This window comes from Canis lupus, chromosome 6 (assembly GCF_011100685.1).
Source record: "Canis lupus familiaris isolate Mischka breed German Shepherd chromosome 6, alternate assembly UU_Cfam_GSD_1.0, whole genome shotgun sequence".
In the NCBI taxonomy this organism is placed as follows: Eukaryota; Metazoa; Chordata; class Mammalia; order Carnivora; family Canidae; genus Canis; species Canis lupus.
In genome coordinates this window covers 77,984,638-78,000,927 of record NC_049227.1, presented here as the reverse complement: position 1 = coordinate 78,000,927, position 16,290 = coordinate 77,984,638, and the positions used below count along the sequence as shown (strand labels likewise).

Below are 16,290 nucleotides of genomic sequence, written 5' to 3'. Positions count from 1 at the left end.
CTTGTTTGCCTCATTATGTGTTCTGCACAGGGATCCAGTCCCTTCTAACATCCTGGCCCTCACACAACAGGGGCAAATCCTAATCTGCTGATTACGAGTCCAACAGGTCCAACAATAGGAAGTGAATTCCACACCACCTCGGCTGGCCTCGGCCCTTAAACAATGCCCGGCTCAGCCCGATTCCCAGGTGGGGGTAAGGACCACAACCGCCACCTGCAGAGGGCCCCCCTCAGTGTGTGCAAGGCCCTGTGGGTGCAGAAATAGGCGCTGTGTGTGTACTAACCCCTTCAACCCTTAGCCTCCTTGAGGGGAAGTCCCATGGTTAACCCCATTTCATAGATGAAGGAACTTGCCTGCTCACCCCCGACGGCATGGGTGGCGTCCGCGCCCAGCTGGGCTTGACTAATGAGCATCACGCAGCGTGACCTCACCTGTGCTTCCACCGGCCGAGGCGGCTCGGGCGTGGAGGGGGCTGAGGGAGGTCTTGTCTATGCAGCCAAAGTCTGACGGCGGTTGGCCCAGGAAGCTGAGGGCGGGACTACCCCCTCTCAGTCTGGAGGGCCTGTCAGGGTCGTCTGTCCTTGAGGATCTTTCCTTCTGCAGCGTATCTGACTAGGTCCCGCCCAACTCCGTGGGAAATCCAGGCTTTGGAGTTGGCCAGGCCTGTCCCCCAAGGGGGGAATGAAGGCCGAGGCCCATCCCAGAGGCCGGGCTAGGGGAACGTCCGCTGCCTGGGCCAGTGGCTGAGAAGGTGCATCTCGCCGTGGCCCCTGGCGCCGTGCAGCTGCCGTGTGCCACCTGGCACCTTGTCGCAGCAGGTGGGGGGACCCGAGGCTGCAGGCAGGCCGTCCGTCAGTCCGGCCAGCATCAGGGCCCTGCCACGTGGAGGGAGCAGGGCTGGAGGGCGTCCCCAAGCCAGCAGCAGCGTCTGGGTGAGGTCTGCAGCTCCCAGCAGGCCGGCCCGTGTGCGACAGTCGTGCGCTCTTGTCCCGGGCCGGCAGCCTCCCGCGGCCAGAGGCCCTTGGGGCAGGCCCCGAGCATCCCACGGGCCCACCTCTCCGAGCCTCCGGGCCCCGCAGACAGGCCGAGTGGGCAATCCTGCCCCGACAGGGAGGCCGGGTCCACAGCTGCTCGGGCACCGCGCCGCCCGCCTCCGAGCGCAGGCCGGTGGGGCCGCTGGGCCGCAGCTACACTGCCCGGGCGCTGCTCGGTCTCTGGGCGAGGAGCTGTGACATCCCTCATGCCGGTTAACGAGCGCCTGGCATAGATCCCCTCATTTCAGGGCCTAAGCTGTCTCTGGGCTGTGGACACTAAATTAGAGTCGGATAAATCTACTCCCCTGACGGCGGAGAGTAAACTTGACGTACAAACATGCATCTGGTCCTCATGGGAACATTTTTTTTTTTAGATTTTATTTATTTATTCATGAGACGCACACAGAGAGAGAGAGAGAGAGGCAGAGACACAGGCAGAGGGAGGAGAAGGCTGCATGCAGGGGGCCCCATGCGGGACTCGATCCCAGGACCCCGAGGTCATGCCCTGAGCCCAAGGCAGGTGCTAAACCACTGAGCCCCCCGGGCTGCCCCACAGGAACATAGTTCTAAGCCAATTGTGGGACATGCAGAATGATGCTGAGAGGCTCCTGGTCGACCATCATTCCTCGTCCACTCGTGATCGTCCTGGAGGGCCTGGTGCATGCCAGGCGCCTTTGCAGGCAGCGCGGGGGGTAGGAAAGGGAGCTCCCGACCCCGTGGAGCTTATGGTGCAGTAGGAGAGGCTCAGGGCCGACAGGTACCGTGTAAATACGTCCCTTAATGTCCAGTGGCGACAGCTCCTACGGAGGGAGGTACAGCCACGTGGGGACGGGGCAGCGCTGCCCCGTGGACGCGTCAGGAGAGTCGTCCAGCTTCCCAGGAGCCACATTTAGAAGAGGAAAGAAAACGGGTGAAACTAATTTTAATGAAACGTTTTATCTAAACGCATACACATCCAGAATGTTACTGCAGTAAATATAAAATCCATCAATGAGATATTTTAGATTCTGGTTTTCTAAGTCTTTGAATCCCGCGTGTATCTTACGCTGCCTCCGTAGCGGACCAACCGCATCTCCGTGCCGCTCGGGAACAGGGCGCAGGGGCCGCTATCGTGGGCAGCACGGGACTCGGGAAGGACAGGAGCCGCATCCTAGACGGGGCGGCCAGAGACCACGTCTCTCCTAAGGAGGCGAGACCCTGGTGCAGGTCCGCATGGAGCGAAGGAGCGAGAATATGGTTACCGGGAGAAGAGAAAATACCAAGAGCCAAGGGAAGGGCGTCTGGGAGGCGGATCCGCGCTGCCCGTGGTTGCTCGCCCCGTCGACCACCGTCGGGTTCCGAGGCCGTGTGGCAGCGGGTCAGGCCCAGCTTCTCCGGCTCACCGGTCTGGGCAGGTGCCCCGCCCCCGAGCGCCAGTCCCGCGCCCACCTCAGTCTCCCACGCTCACCCCGCGAGGCCCTGGGGGTCAGCACGCCGACCTCCCGGGCTCCGCTCAGAGACGCTGGTGCCCCTGCAGGCGGGTGGCAGGCCTGGCTCTTCTGGCTGGGCGAGCCCTGGAAGATGCCGGCAGCTGGTCGCAAATTGGCACCAGGGTCTGCAGAGACCGAACACCAGGGCGCACCCGTCAGGCTGGCTCCGGCCCCACCCTGCCCGGGGGCTAGTTCCGGGCACTCCCTGGGCCTGCGTCGCCGCTGCTGAGCCGTGTCTGCTTTGAAGTCGGAAATTGCACCCCAAGTCCTCCCTGCTTTAAAAAAATCCCAACAACTACCACCACCAACACACCTCTCTGTGTGGCCTGCCACGCGGGATTCAGGTGGTGCAGTGCTCGTCACGTCCCTAGGGCTGAAGGTGCGGAACCTTCCGGATGCTGCAAAGTCAGGGAGGTCCTAAGGCAGCTGGGCCGTTAACCCCTCAACTCCCTACAGTTCAGGTGCCAGACTTCACCTCATTTGACCCTCACGTCCTCGCAGGGGGATTCGTTTTGCTTTATTGTTAAGTCTAAAAACTGTGGCCACAGACATAGCACAACGCACTTGGCCGCCTTCAGGCCCGCGGTTCGGTCGTCTTAGGTCCGTGTGGTCGTGCGTGTCCAGACGCTCTTCCTGCGGCCAAACTGAAAGTGTACCCGCTGAGGGAGAGCTCGGCCCTCGGCCCCCCGCCCACAGGCCTGGCGGCCCTCCTGCTGCCCAGCCTCACCCCTGCAGGCCCTGGCCGCTGGCAGCCGCCCGGTGTCATCCCGTGGGGGAGCGCGCGTCCTTCCACTGTGGGGCTGGGTGACGTTCCGTCGCTTGTGTGCACCAGACGCCGCTGAGCTGCCCCCTCGGCCGGCCGCCCGGGCTGCTTCCACGCTCTGGGCGCACACCCGGGGGGCTCGCTGGGCGCTGTGGCACTTCTTCCACTTTCCGTTTTTTGGCGGAACCGCCGAAGCCTCCCGCACAGTTGGCGGCACCGTCCTCCGTTCCCACGGGCGGCGCACAAGGGTTCCAGCTTCTCCACGGCCTTGCCAACATTTGTTATTTTCTTTTTTAGAGACAGTAGCCACGCTCACTAATGGGTGCGACGTGGGACCTCACTGTGGTTTTCATCCCCTGGTTTGCTTCCTTGCGATCGCCATCCTGCAGCGGAGAGGGCTGAGGCTTAGGGCGTGAGGGTGGCACCTTGCCCGGGCCCCGCAGCCCTCCCGCGGTGAGGCCCGCCCGCACCACGTCCTGTTCCCGTGCGGCTGCAGCCCACGACCTGGAATGCGGCCCTGGGCGCCAGGCAGTCACCCGTCCAGCCAGCCCGCCGCCCCGGCCCCCCGGAGGTGTCCCCCTGCTGTGCCTCGCCTTCCCCACGTGCACCAGAAGTGCTCGCTGAGAATGCCACTTCCTGGACGGCTGCGGGGTGAGCGGGGGGCGGCCACCAGCCCGTGCGGGGAAGGCAGTGCCGGGCCTGCAGACCCAGCCAGGCGGGCATGGGGCACTGCCCAGTGTGGGGAGGGGGGCGCACCACTAACTAACTATTCACACGAACCTGTGCCCGAGGGCAGCGTAGTAAGTGCGCCCAGGAGGAGGCCAGCGGGAACCGGTGCTCCAGTCTCTTCCCCCGTGTCCACTCGCAGCGGCCTGCACTTACATAACAGGTGGAACAGCCCCACACGGCTGAAGGAGGGAGGTCAAAGGACCTGGTCTAGCATTTAAAATTCTCGGCGAGGGCAGCTGGGGTGGCCCAGCGGTTTAGCGCTGCCTTCGGCCCAGGGCTCCGACGCGCCCAGGAAGAGAACCGTCTCCAGCGGGTTTGGCCTAGAAGATGCCCCGCGGCGGGGCTGCCTGTTGCCAGGGGTCGGGGGGCAGCAGAGACCTGGGGTTCTCACCGTCCTGCTTCACAGCGGAGAAACGAGAACACGGCACCGTCCAGGCGGCGAACGGCCACCGAGTGTCTGGGCTGCGGGGACGAAGCGCCACGGACGGTGCTTCTGAAACCACAGACATTCGCTCTCTCCCCGGCCCGCGGGCTCCAAGCCCAAGACCAAGGTGTTGGTGAGGCGTGGTTCCCCCGGAGCCCGTCTCCCTGGCTCGCACTCGGGACCTGCTTGCGTGTCCTCACGTGCTCTGCCCCCGGGTGCACATCCCCGATGTGTCTCTTGTGCCCCAGGCGCCCCCTTGTAAGCACACCCATCGTAGTGGGTTAGGGCCTAACCCCAATGGCCACATGCGAGCTTAATCGCCTCCTGAAACACCTTCTCCCCAAATACAGTCATGTCCAAGGTACCGGAGGTTGGGGCTTCATGTGTGAATATTGGGGTGACACCATTTGGCTTAACTGTGCTTTAAAAAATTCCCTGTCTACCCACTTGCCCTCTGTAAGTAGCATCACTTCCTGTCCAGCTCTGGGAGCCGCAGACCCGGGTTCAATCCCTGCTTCAGCGTCTCCTAGCGGTGGGGCTTGAAGCAGGCTGTTAACACCTGGGCCTCAGTGTCCCCATCTGTAAAATGGAAATAGCCAGGGCATCAACCTCGGAAAGCGTTTCAGGGATTCAATGAGATCGTACAATACGCACCACAGTGATCCGCACCTAGGGGCGCTCGTCCATCACAGTGATCCGCACCTAGGGGCGCTCCACAGGAAAAGCGACCCCGTCCACCCTTCCCCGGTGTCGCCGTCCTCACTGGCATCTCCACACTGAAGCCACTTCCTTCAGGAAGCCCCCCCGACATTCCACGCTTGGGCTTAACGACCTCTCTCATACCTGCCCCATCGTACACCCCACGCCCAGGGCTGCGAAGGTGACTGACATCCTCCGCAGGGGGTCAAGACGCAGGTCCTCACTGCGGACCATCGGAGGTCGGCATGTGGGTCCTGACCAGCCGCTGGGAAACATCATAGAGAAGGAAGGGAGGGCTGGGGTGTGCGGGGGGGGGGGGGCGGGGGCGGGTGCCGCAGAGCAGGAAGGTCCCCCCCTCGGCACCGCCGACATCGGCTGGTAAGTCTGTCGGGTGGGGGCTGCTGTGTGATGGGAGCGGCCAGCAGCCGCCCGTGCCGCTGCCCCCCAGACGCCACCATGCTCAGGTGCCATGACCCACAGTGTCTACAGCCACCGCCTGCTGCCTCCCCGCGCTGGAGAACCACGGCCGCACATCTAACGCCTCCACCGGCGGCTCCGGCCCTGGCATCCTTCAGGAGCCCCTGCAGCGGCCCCCGACCGGAGCGCGTCGACACCTGCCCCTCAAGGTTCTGGTGTAAAGAGATAGGACCTTGGGGGAGTAGTCAGGTCAGGGACCCGACTGCGTGAGCCGGGGTTAGCCCCCTCGTGAGAGACCCCAGAGCCCCCGGCTCTTTCCACCCGTGCAGGTGCGACAGGAGGCCTCGACCCCGGGGAGGCCCCTCACCCAACAGCGCCGGCACCTTCCAGCCTCTATTGTTTGTAAGTCCCCTGGCCGGGCCCCTTCCTTACAGCAGCCCAAACACACTAGGCGATCAGAGCTTCTGGTTCGGTGGGACTGGGCGGGGGGGGGGGGGCAACTGAGAGCTCGCGTTTGCCCCCCTTCTGGGGCTTCTGGTCCGGGGCCACCGGGAACCCAGATGAGACACATGCGCTGAATACTTGGGCCTCTGACCACATCTGGCGAAGTACAGAGAAATCCCTACTTGGGCTCTTGAGGAGGCATTTGCCAAGCCGGGAGACCGCAGGGACGGAGGCAGGGGAGGGAGGGACCGGGGGTCCCCTGTGTGTCGGGCGCCCCACTGGGCCGAGGCAAGGTGGTGGGAGGGCCCCGGCCCCATGCCCGCCCCCGCCGTTCTCCCCCACGCAGTCCAGCATCCACCAACACTAATTCGGTACAGATTTCCCGGGGCCCAGTCGGTGCCAGGGGCTCCCCTGGGTGTGGGGCCACGTGAGGGACGTGACAGGTAACAGTCCCCGCCCTCCCGGAGCTCAGACTCTGTGATGACACAGAGGAGCAGGATGCTAAATGAATTTTGCCCCATGTTAGAGAGCAGGAGCTTCCAAGGTAAAAATAAACGAGCTCGGTGGGGCCAGCGGTGGGCAGGGGCGGGTGGCTCGCAGCGCTGTACCGGCAAGTGTCGGGGGAAGCATCCCGGCTTCAAGCGTGCACACTGCGGTGCGACGTCATCAGACACGAGCCTGGGAGGAAGCGCACGCGGTAGCCCAACATCACGTGGTACTTCTACCACCCAGGTGCCTGCGTGCCGATAACCTTGAGTACAGACCCTGGTAAAACGTGGAATCAGTAAGTCTGGGTGTCTTGAATCTTGATTTCTAATCCGATCCAATGAATCACAAGTCTGCATAATTTAATTCACGTTGATGATCGTGTGTACCAACCGGCTTGCGGATTTTCTGAAAATGTTAACGATCCAGTCCCAGGAGCCCGCTCGTGTTGGCTCCAGCACAGCCCCGGGGGTCAGGGAGGCCTTGTGGAGACAGCACCACCGGCACGGAAACCTGGAAGCAGGGAGGCCGGGAGACGTGTGGCTCTCTGGGGACGAGCACCCTGTCCTTCCCAGGAGAGTTGGCGTCCGGGGCCCGCTGGTCCCCATGGCAGTGGTCCGGCCCGTGCTGTTCCCTGGGCCGGGGACTCCCCGTCCTCACTGCCAAGCCTAGGGACAGCCTTCAGGACCGAGCTCACGGGTGTGCTCCCGGGCAAAGTTCCTCATGTGTCCCCGGTGTCCCCGGCCTCCTCGAGTCCTTTCCGGAACCACAGGCGGCCGTGAAGGTGGTGTGAAGAAGTGAACGGCCTCGGCGGACAAAGGCTTTCCCTCCACGACCCCACAGCACTGCAAACCAACTTCTTTTAGCCCATGTCGGTATTCCTGTCCGCGACGGCCTCCGGGGAGCCCCGTTTATCGGGTGTGTGACAGCGCCAGGCTCGTAGTTGGCGTCTCGAAGTGCTCAGCTACTGAGGGCGTCCACATCGACCCCTCCGTGGGACGGTTCCCCCTCGAGCGCTCCAGTGAGCGCCCTGGGGCTGGTGGACTCCTTCTGCTGCAGTGATGAGGTTGCACGAGCTCCCCGCCCGCTCCGCACGGCCACCGGGCCTTGGCACACACGGGGTGCACACGGGGCACCCTGCCTGCTCCGGCTGCCAGCTCGGGCTCTACGGAGGCCACGTTACTCGATCCTGACAACAGCCCAGCAGCTGGATGTTCTTACCCCGACTTTGCTGATGAGGACAACAAGGTCAGGTAAGTCACCCGAGGTCACTGGGTGGTAGGTGGCAAAGCTGCCACTTCGCCGCACGGATTGAGTAAGAACTGGTTCCAGGGCGTAAGGAGGTGAGGTATTAACCAGGACAACACAGGCAGCCGGGGGCACGGCGGAGGAAGGCCCTGAGCCCACGTGGGGCCTGCGGGAAGGCGGGCGGCGCCCCCACCGAAGACACTTCCACCCTCAACTCGGGCTTCTGGGCGGGAAGGATGTGGGGCTCCAAGCCCTCCTGTGGGGCCCGGAGGTAAGAGAGGAAACTCGGGCAAGAGGTTTTTCCTGAAACTGGTTTAGGATCAAGCACCTTGGGCCGGTGCCACGTGCTCATTTACTTACTCACCGAAACAGGCTGGCATAGTATGTTTTAAATATTAACCTATTTTTTCCCCTTTCCCGGTGTTTCCCCTTTGAGGCAGTGGACGGGTCTGGACGGGGGCTGGGAGAGGCACTGTGGGGGGGACGCACAGCCGCAGGCCCCTTCCTGGCTTAGTTTTCAAAGCCGGGCCCTTCAGGGATGGAGAGGCTTGTGGGGTTTCCCCAAACTGTTGGAGGAAAATACCCTAAAGAGAGAGAAACGATGCCCGCAGTGTAGCTGGGTTTAGGGGCGCAGAGGGGGCAGTCAGAGCAGCAGCAGGACAGGCTCGGAATGAGGGGCTCAGGCCCTGCCTCGAGGCAGAGGAGCTCTAGCACCTTCGCCAGGAGCCCAGGAGGAGACAGGAGCTTCGTGAGGGGCAGCGACAGGCCGACGCCGCAGCCACACGCACAGTCCTGTCCTGCAGGCTGGGCTGGAGCCAGATGAGGACCCACGGCCTGGGGAGGCGCGGCCAAGGGGGCTTCAGGTGGGCGAGGCGTAGGGACCCACCAGGCCCGGACCGTGGGCCGAACAAGGGCTGCCCTCTGAGCCCCCCGGCCGGCCTGGCAGCCGCTCCATTAACACTTCCACCTCCTTAACACTCTTTTCCATGTATTTTTTTTAAAGGTTTATTTATTCGTTGGAGACCGTGCAAGTGCGAGTGGAGGAAGGGCAGAGGGAGGGGACCTCAGGCCGACCCCCGGCTGAGCACGGAGCCTGCTGCCAATGTGGGGCTTGAGCCCACGACCCATGAGATCATGACCCGAGCCCAAACCAAGAGCCGACCGCTGCACGGACTGAGCGACCCAGGCGTCCCTAGTTTTCACTTATTTTTAATTGAAATCATCTCTACTTTTCTTATTAAAGACCTAACTTGGGGATTCCTGGGTGGCTCAGCAGTTTGGAGCCTGCCTTCGGCCCAGGGTGTGATCCTGGAGTCCCGGGATCGAGTCCTGCGTCGGGCTCCCTGCTTCTCCCTCTGCCTGTGTCTCTGCCTCTTTCTCCCTCTTTCTGTGTCTCTCATGAATAAATAAATAAAATCGCTAAAATAAAATAAAATAAAGACCTGACTCCAGGACCCTAAGATTCCACCTTTCTGTGTCCCTGGGAATTCGAGGACCCGGCCGCGTCCTCAGACCTCACGCCCTGCCTGACGTGCCTTCCGCTGTAGGCTGGTGACCCCTGGAGGGTTTCATCGCCCTTCGAGGGTGAGTTCCTCGAGTCCGTTCCCGTGAAGCTGTCCCTCAGCCAGACTCACTGTCTCCCTCCCTCTAACACCAACAGCAGGAGAACATTCCACATGAATCGTCTTTGATTACGGGCAAGGCCGTCTCCGTAGGTACCTCAAATGCTTCTTGAAGGCCCAGGAAGAGCAGGCGCTTTAACCCTCCCTACACCTGGATCTCCAGACTTTGACAGGATGCAGTTCCTTGCCCGAGCTTTCTTTTCTGGTCTCTGAAATTCACCTTCCCGTGAAAAAGCAGCATCTTCCGATGACTCTGTACTTGGCATCCATCCGTCCTACTAACAGATTTTCAGTCCAGGCAAGGAAAGCTTATCCCACTTCCTTCCCGTCCCCTCCTGCCCTTGGAGGAGGTTTTGTCGTCTCCGAGCTGGCCTCGGCAGAGCTGATGTGGCGGGTGAGCACCGGATCTTGGCATTTGGGGATGGCGTTGGTCGGAGACTCCTGTCTATACTGTAAAGAACACAAACAGAACGAACGCGTGCAGTCTGAGGCCATGGATGCTGTCCAGCCCCAGAGGAAGGCAGGGGCCCTTCAATCTGGGGTCGAGCGCTGGCCGGTCCCCAAGGGCGGAGAAGCCGGGAGCAAGGCCCACAGCGGCGGCGGCTGCCCACCGGCCCACCCCCCTTGACAGCCCCGGGACTGTGGAGGAGCTGCTGACCCGGCCCTTTTGCAGGAGCTGCGCGGAGAACTCTTCTCCTTTTTGGGAAAAACAAAGCAACCTCAATCTGGACAGATTTTCCTTGAGAAGAATCCACTCGGCCTTATGCCTCTCTGTGGCGACTTTCTGCCTCAGGCTTTGAAAACCAAGGCCACGTAATGGGTTGCTTCTCTGAGGAGCCTCATAGCTCTGAATTTTTACAAGAGTTGACCCAAGAAGCCTATGCTTGCCCGACCAAGGGGAAAGAGGGTAACTAAATACTCCTTTCTTTCTTAAATTCATTTTTAATTGAATTATAATTGACACGCGATATTATATGGGTTTGAGGTGTGCCTCGGTGACTTGATATTTTTACCTATTACAAAATGATCTCACTGCCGTCCGTCACCGTGCAGAGCTACTATTACGATATTATTAACCAGACTCCCTACGCAGGCACAATTTAACAAATATTCAAGGAACCTCCTACAGCATGGGTAAAGCATGGGCTAGCTTTGGGGTAGGGAGACATTTTTTTTCCTGGCTTTTTCTTTAAAGATGATATTTATTTTAGAGAGAGAGAGAGAGCATGCATGAGAGTGCAAGTAGCCGGAGGGGCCGAGGGAGAGAATCCCAAAGCATATCCTCTGCTGAGCAGGTCGGTGGATATGGCGCTTGATCCCAGAACCCTGAGATCATGACCTGAGCTGAAATCCAGAGTCGGCCGCTGCACAGACTGAGCCCCCCGGGCTTCCCACCTTCCTTGGTCTTCAGATCCTGGACCAGGCAAGTAGCACTTGCAATAAGACCCTAGAGCACAGTGACTCTGGTGAGATAGAGCTTCATGCACTAGTCCAGAGGCAGGTGGTCTAATGGGTGGTCCCGCCACGTGCGTAGGGTCCTCACTCAAGCCTCTGTATTCCAGTCGGGGGAAGGGAGGAAACTACATGCTTACCCCACGGTCCATGCACACCCCACTAGTCAGACGCTGGTGACATGGCCCCTCTAGTAATCAGGGATATTGAGGAATGCAGTCGCCAGTGGAGCACCCGCGCACCTAGCTAAGAATGAGAGACTCCTTCATTGGAAAACAAATACTGATGGACACGGACTAGTCTCTGCCAACCTTTCTTTCACTTATTCACCGACCAACCATTATCTTTCGAGTGGCAGCCATCATTTGGCGTTGTTTCCGTACAGTTGCTTATAATTCACTGGTGTGTATGAACATATGCTCAGCTGAAAAGTCTCCCCGCGCCGTGCTCGCTGATAGGGAGTTCAGATGCTGCGGATCTTCAGGGAAGCAAAGGCTCGTCCTGACTAGAGAGATGCATGTATTCAGCATATTAACTGAGCGCGGCAGCGCAGCGAGCCTGTAAGATGGCCCTAGACTTCCACCTCCTGGTGTTCACGGCCTTGGGCAATCCCCGCCCCTTGAGCGGGGACGCGACCTGGTGGCTTGCTTCTCAGAGATAAAAATACAGCAAAAGTGATGGAATGTCACGTCTGAGTTTCAATGACCGAAAGACTTTGACTCCTCCAGCTTCCTTGAACGCTCGCACTCTCTGTCTCCCTCCCTGGGAGCCTTGCTCTGGGGGAATCCAGCTTCCATGTTTTGAGTAACTCGATGGAGAATCTCATGTGGCAAGGAAATAGCATCCTCGGTCAACAGCCAACGAGGCCCTAGAGCCTGCTGGCAGCATGTGATTGAGCTTGGAAGCCAGTGTCCTGAGGCCTGCCAACAGCCTCATGAGTGAGCTTGGAAGCAGATACTTCTGCAGTTGACCCTTGAGATGATGCAGCCCAGCAGACGCCTTGACTGCTGCCCTGTGAGAGACCCTGATAGCCACAAGCATCCAACTAAGTGGCCCCCTACCCGAATTCCGGACCGCAGAAACTATGAGGTAGTAAATATTGTTGAAAGCTGCAGAATTTCACAGCCGTTTGTAATGCAGCAGTAGACAGCTGGCGCAGTACCTGCTGTTTTCAGAGATTGTGCTAGGTGAGAAGAATGTGAAGAAGGAGTGATGCCCGGTCACCGCATGCGGGGAGACGAGGAGACAGGTGTGTGTGCAGATGCGGCACGAGCGACCCAAGGTGTAAGTGCATTGTGGAGACGTGCTGAGCGTGAGGCAGGAGAGCAGGGAAGGGGCTGCTTATCCAGGAGCGGGGCGAGGTCATCCTGGAGGGGCTGCTCTTCAGAGAGGGGACGTGGGCAGTGCCTGGAGGTGAAATGGTGCGGCGTCCGCCCGGGACCCAAGCCCCACAGCTTGTGCGCCACCCAAGACGGGAACAAACGTGGTCAGAGACTAGTCTAGCCTCGCGCCAGTCATTAATCTTAAAGGCATCAACATTGGCTTTGCGTGAACGGAGGCAGAAACAAGAGTTAAAAAAAAAAGGAACTGGCGTGTTCTTCTCAACAGACCAACACCTGAATTTTAAGAAGCCAAATGCAATTATCTAGAGAACACAGACGAGTGTAATTTGCCTCATTGTTCTTGCTCATAAAATTGAGCAGAGAACTGTTGACATGTTTCCATGGAATAATTGTGGTTCTTGCTAAAAAACTGGCTCAGGTGACATTTGATGCTTTTACAAGTGGGAAATTGACCCTTCCAGCTGGAGGATTTTATGAATCTGTAGTTTGAACGTCAGAGGGGAGATTTGGGAAGCACTGCATGTCTTCTTGTGTAGTTGATTGTTTTCCTCTTCCCGCCCCCTCCTCTCCTTCTTCTCTCAGTCCTTCTTTTTCTTTCTTCCCTACTTTCTCCTTCACTCCCTCCCCACCTCTCTCTTGCAGTTCTTCAAAATGTTGACGGTTTCATAATATCTCTTAGCTCTAACCATCAGCTTTGCAAAGGTTCAGAAGCACTCCTCTTTCCCCTGCCTGGAGGATTAGCTCCAAAGGTCCTTCAACTGTTCTTGGAAGGTTCTCTGGGTCACAACTGCTCATGAGTGAGTCCAATGATTCAGCAAATAATGCATTTATTTGAACCAAAACAGCTACAAAACTGGGCTTATGGATAGTGGTTGGTCTAGAATAGGAAGAAGTAAAAACAATGGTTAAATAAACTTTTAAAATTAAAATGTTTTATGATACCATTTCAAAATGATTTTCTGAATCTGGAGTCCATGATTACGCCCATGAAATAATGGTTAGTGCCCCCTTGCATCTGTATGGCACAGTTCCTTGAATCTGGAGTTTCTCATCATGCCCGCAGGGACAGGGGTTTTGAGTAGACGCCTAGGAATAAAACATCACCTGCTCTGCTGGGTTTTGCTAGAGGTCCACCCTCCAGGCTTCGTCGGGCACCATTTTCCTATCATGGAGTTATTTCTTCCTCTGATTCCCCATATATGAGTGTCTTGTGCTCCCGTTAACTACCTGCAGGAATGATAGTAAAGTATTTCCAACCAAAAAGGCAAAGGCCTCAAGCAATCGGAATGGGCATGATGCTGGATCAACGTCCCAGAAATCCCTCCTTTATGCCAGCCACTGCCCCGCTCTGCAGGGAGGTCTGCGGTTCCGGAGGAGGGACCTGGTGGCAAGAGCGTCTTTGGGGACTACTCTGGGGTTTCTTGAGGCTCAGATTCCTATAGGCAGAATAATGGCTTTAATGCGTGTCTTCCCACCAGGCTGTGAGTAGCTGGAGGCTGGGCTCCCGCTCCCCTCGCCTCTCCGCCACGGCAGAGAGTGTCGCTCCACAATGGTGCTTAGTGACTATTTGTTGGGCAAAAGTGCAATGCGGCCGCTATTTGGGGGGTCAGGAATTACTGGACTCGGGCGCTACACAGGCACTGTGGGAAGCGTGAAGAGAAATAAGGGTTTTCCTTTACCTTCGCTGGGTTTTCTGTCCAGTTACTAGACTCTGCTGGAAACGGTGTCCTGCATCTTGGCTCCCCAGGGCCCAGGGCGATGCTCGGCGTGTGGCAGGCGTTCGGTAAACACGTGTCGATTGACCGTAACCTCACGTGTCCAAGCCAGAGGGTTGCTTCAGACAGCCCCAACCCCCCCCCACCGAAATGTGCCAGTGCAGCGGAGTCTGTCCCGCAGAACTGCTCCCAGGGATCCAGCAAACCATATGGTTATAGCCAGGAACAAAAGCCACTAGGAAAATAACGCATCGCTTTTCATCTGGGTGTTTCAAAAGGCACGGAGTTATTAAAATAAGGTCACAGCTGTCCCAATCGGATCCTTTTCAAAGGAACGACAGGCCTGGGAGCCAACGGTGACCACATACACCTTCGCAGTCCTCGGAACCAGTGTTCTCGACACTGAAAGCAAAATCGAGTAAACAAGGCTGTGTCGTGGACTTCCCTGACCCAGACTTTCAGGAAGGAGCTGACACGCTGCCCAGACTCGCGCTCACCCACATAGCTCCGAAGCCAAACAAACCGGAGAAGCTCGTGTTTTCCCAGCTGTGTGATGCGCTCACTTCGCCAAACGATTGGCCAGAAAACAAGGGAGAGAGAGAAAAAAGTACGCGTGGTTCAGACCAGGCAAGGAAAGACGAATTGCTTCAGCTGGCCTTTGTGTTTTTATTTTCACGAACTACCAAGAAATATAAAAATGTAGGAGGTTGAATCAATGGGTTTTAGGTACTAAAAAGGAAGCAGATGCTTCTGTTTTTCTTTTAAAGATCTTATCGTGTCATTCCTCTGCTTCAAAACTTCAGTGGCTTTACACTCGCAGGCCCTTGGGTAACCGTCCAGGTCGTGCACAACTCGCTCACTCACCACCTTCCCAGCCACATCTGCCCCCCCTGCCCCCCCAAAGCAGTCGGAGGTTCGCCAGCCTCTCCTTGCCTTCCGTGCGGGCTGTGCTCCCTCCTCCTTGCTTCTGTCCGTGCTGTTCCCTCTGCTTGTCACACCCTTCCCTGTCCCTGATCTGCAGGGAAACTCTTACCGTGCAAGACCAGGTAAGGAGGCCTTTTCCAGCGCCACTGCCCCCGCTGCTCGTAACCGAACCAGCAGCTCTTCCATCCGTCTCCACCTAGGCCTGACCACGGGTGTGCACGGCTCTCTGAACACGTTCCTCGTATCGTCCACCCATTCGGGCAACATTCGTGGGCCTGCGGCCTCACCCCGGGCGCTCTGCCAAGCGGGGGGACCCGCTTACGGAAGCCCCGACTGGCGGGCGCTCAGACAAGTAAGTCCGTTGTTCAAGCGGGAATTGAAAGTTCTCTGTAAGGGAAAGCTCAGGCTGCTTCGGGAGCTCAGAGAAGGGGCACGTGGCCCGGTCTGATTGGTGGAAGAGGATCTGGAGGGCGTCCTGGAGGAGGGGGCATCCGAAGAGCCTACAGGACAGGACTTTTTATGTCCATCCCCTCATTTTTGGCGGAGCACTTCTTAAGGGTCAATCACAGATCACGTTAAATCGGGTCATTTGTATGTTTACATGTTTACTGAGCTTTCTGCGAGGAGACGAATCCATTACCCCCAGAGCAGCTCAGGGACTAGGATGTAGCAGCCGGAAGGGAGAGGACTGGGTGAGGGAAATAGAGGGAAACAAAGATGATTCTCAGATTTCCGGCTTAAGTAAATGGTTGGAGAGTGGATGAGGGCTGCCCCGTACAGGTGCGCAGGTTGTAGACTCGTGACAAGCGAGGCAATGTGGAAGGAGGAGCAAATTTGGGGGGGAAGAGTCTTACTCTTCATACGACAGTAACCAACCCTCAGTATACGATGGTGGCGTGGGCTGGAATTGAGAGAATTGTTTTGTGCTCTTAAAGGTCTCCCATTCTTTCTTGTGTCCCCTGGAAAATCAACTCTCCTGCTACACTCACCCGACTCCTTGTTTTCAGATATGAAGAGTCCCTGCTGCGAATCAGTCAGATACCCCGTCTCCCTTCCGTCTTTACATCATTTTGACACCTCTACCAATGGAGATGTCAGGATTTGTGGCTTAAATGACGCTGAAAATTAGGCGTGAAACTGGATGATTTATTGTTATTAATATTACTTATTAACCAATAAACGCAGTCAATTAACAACATCTATCACAACTATTAACCAAGCGTTGGTTTTAGTTACTAGAATCGACTCAAGCTACAATCCGATCATCTCACAATAGCGGCAGGGCCATATCGCCCCCAAGTCTTCTTTTATCCCATTTTTTTCCTTTTACATAAGTGGAAGAAATCTAAGCAGGAGTCTTGATCCCCGATGATTCTTTACCAAAATAAAGATTCCCCCCAAAAAGTGTTTCAACCCATTCTGCGACGCCCTAAGGAAGTCCCTCGGGAGGAGTTTGACTCCTAAGAGATCCACTGGGTCACCATTTGACGTCCTGTTCCATTTGGGAAGAAACAAATCTTT

At 57.7% G+C, this 16,290-nt stretch overlaps 1 long non-coding RNA gene across 1 annotated transcript; it reads left to right on the top strand.

Annotated features, from left to right (window-relative positions):
* Positions 1-9,522: 9,522 nt before the first annotated feature.
* LOC119872296 lies at positions 9,523-15,984 on the top strand. The gene is made up of 2 exons (XR_005361467.1): positions 9,523-15,121; positions 15,777-15,984. It is a non-coding gene; the product is annotated as an uncharacterized LOC119872296 (long non-coding RNA).
* The last annotated feature ends 306 nt before the right edge of the window (positions 15,985-16,290 follow it).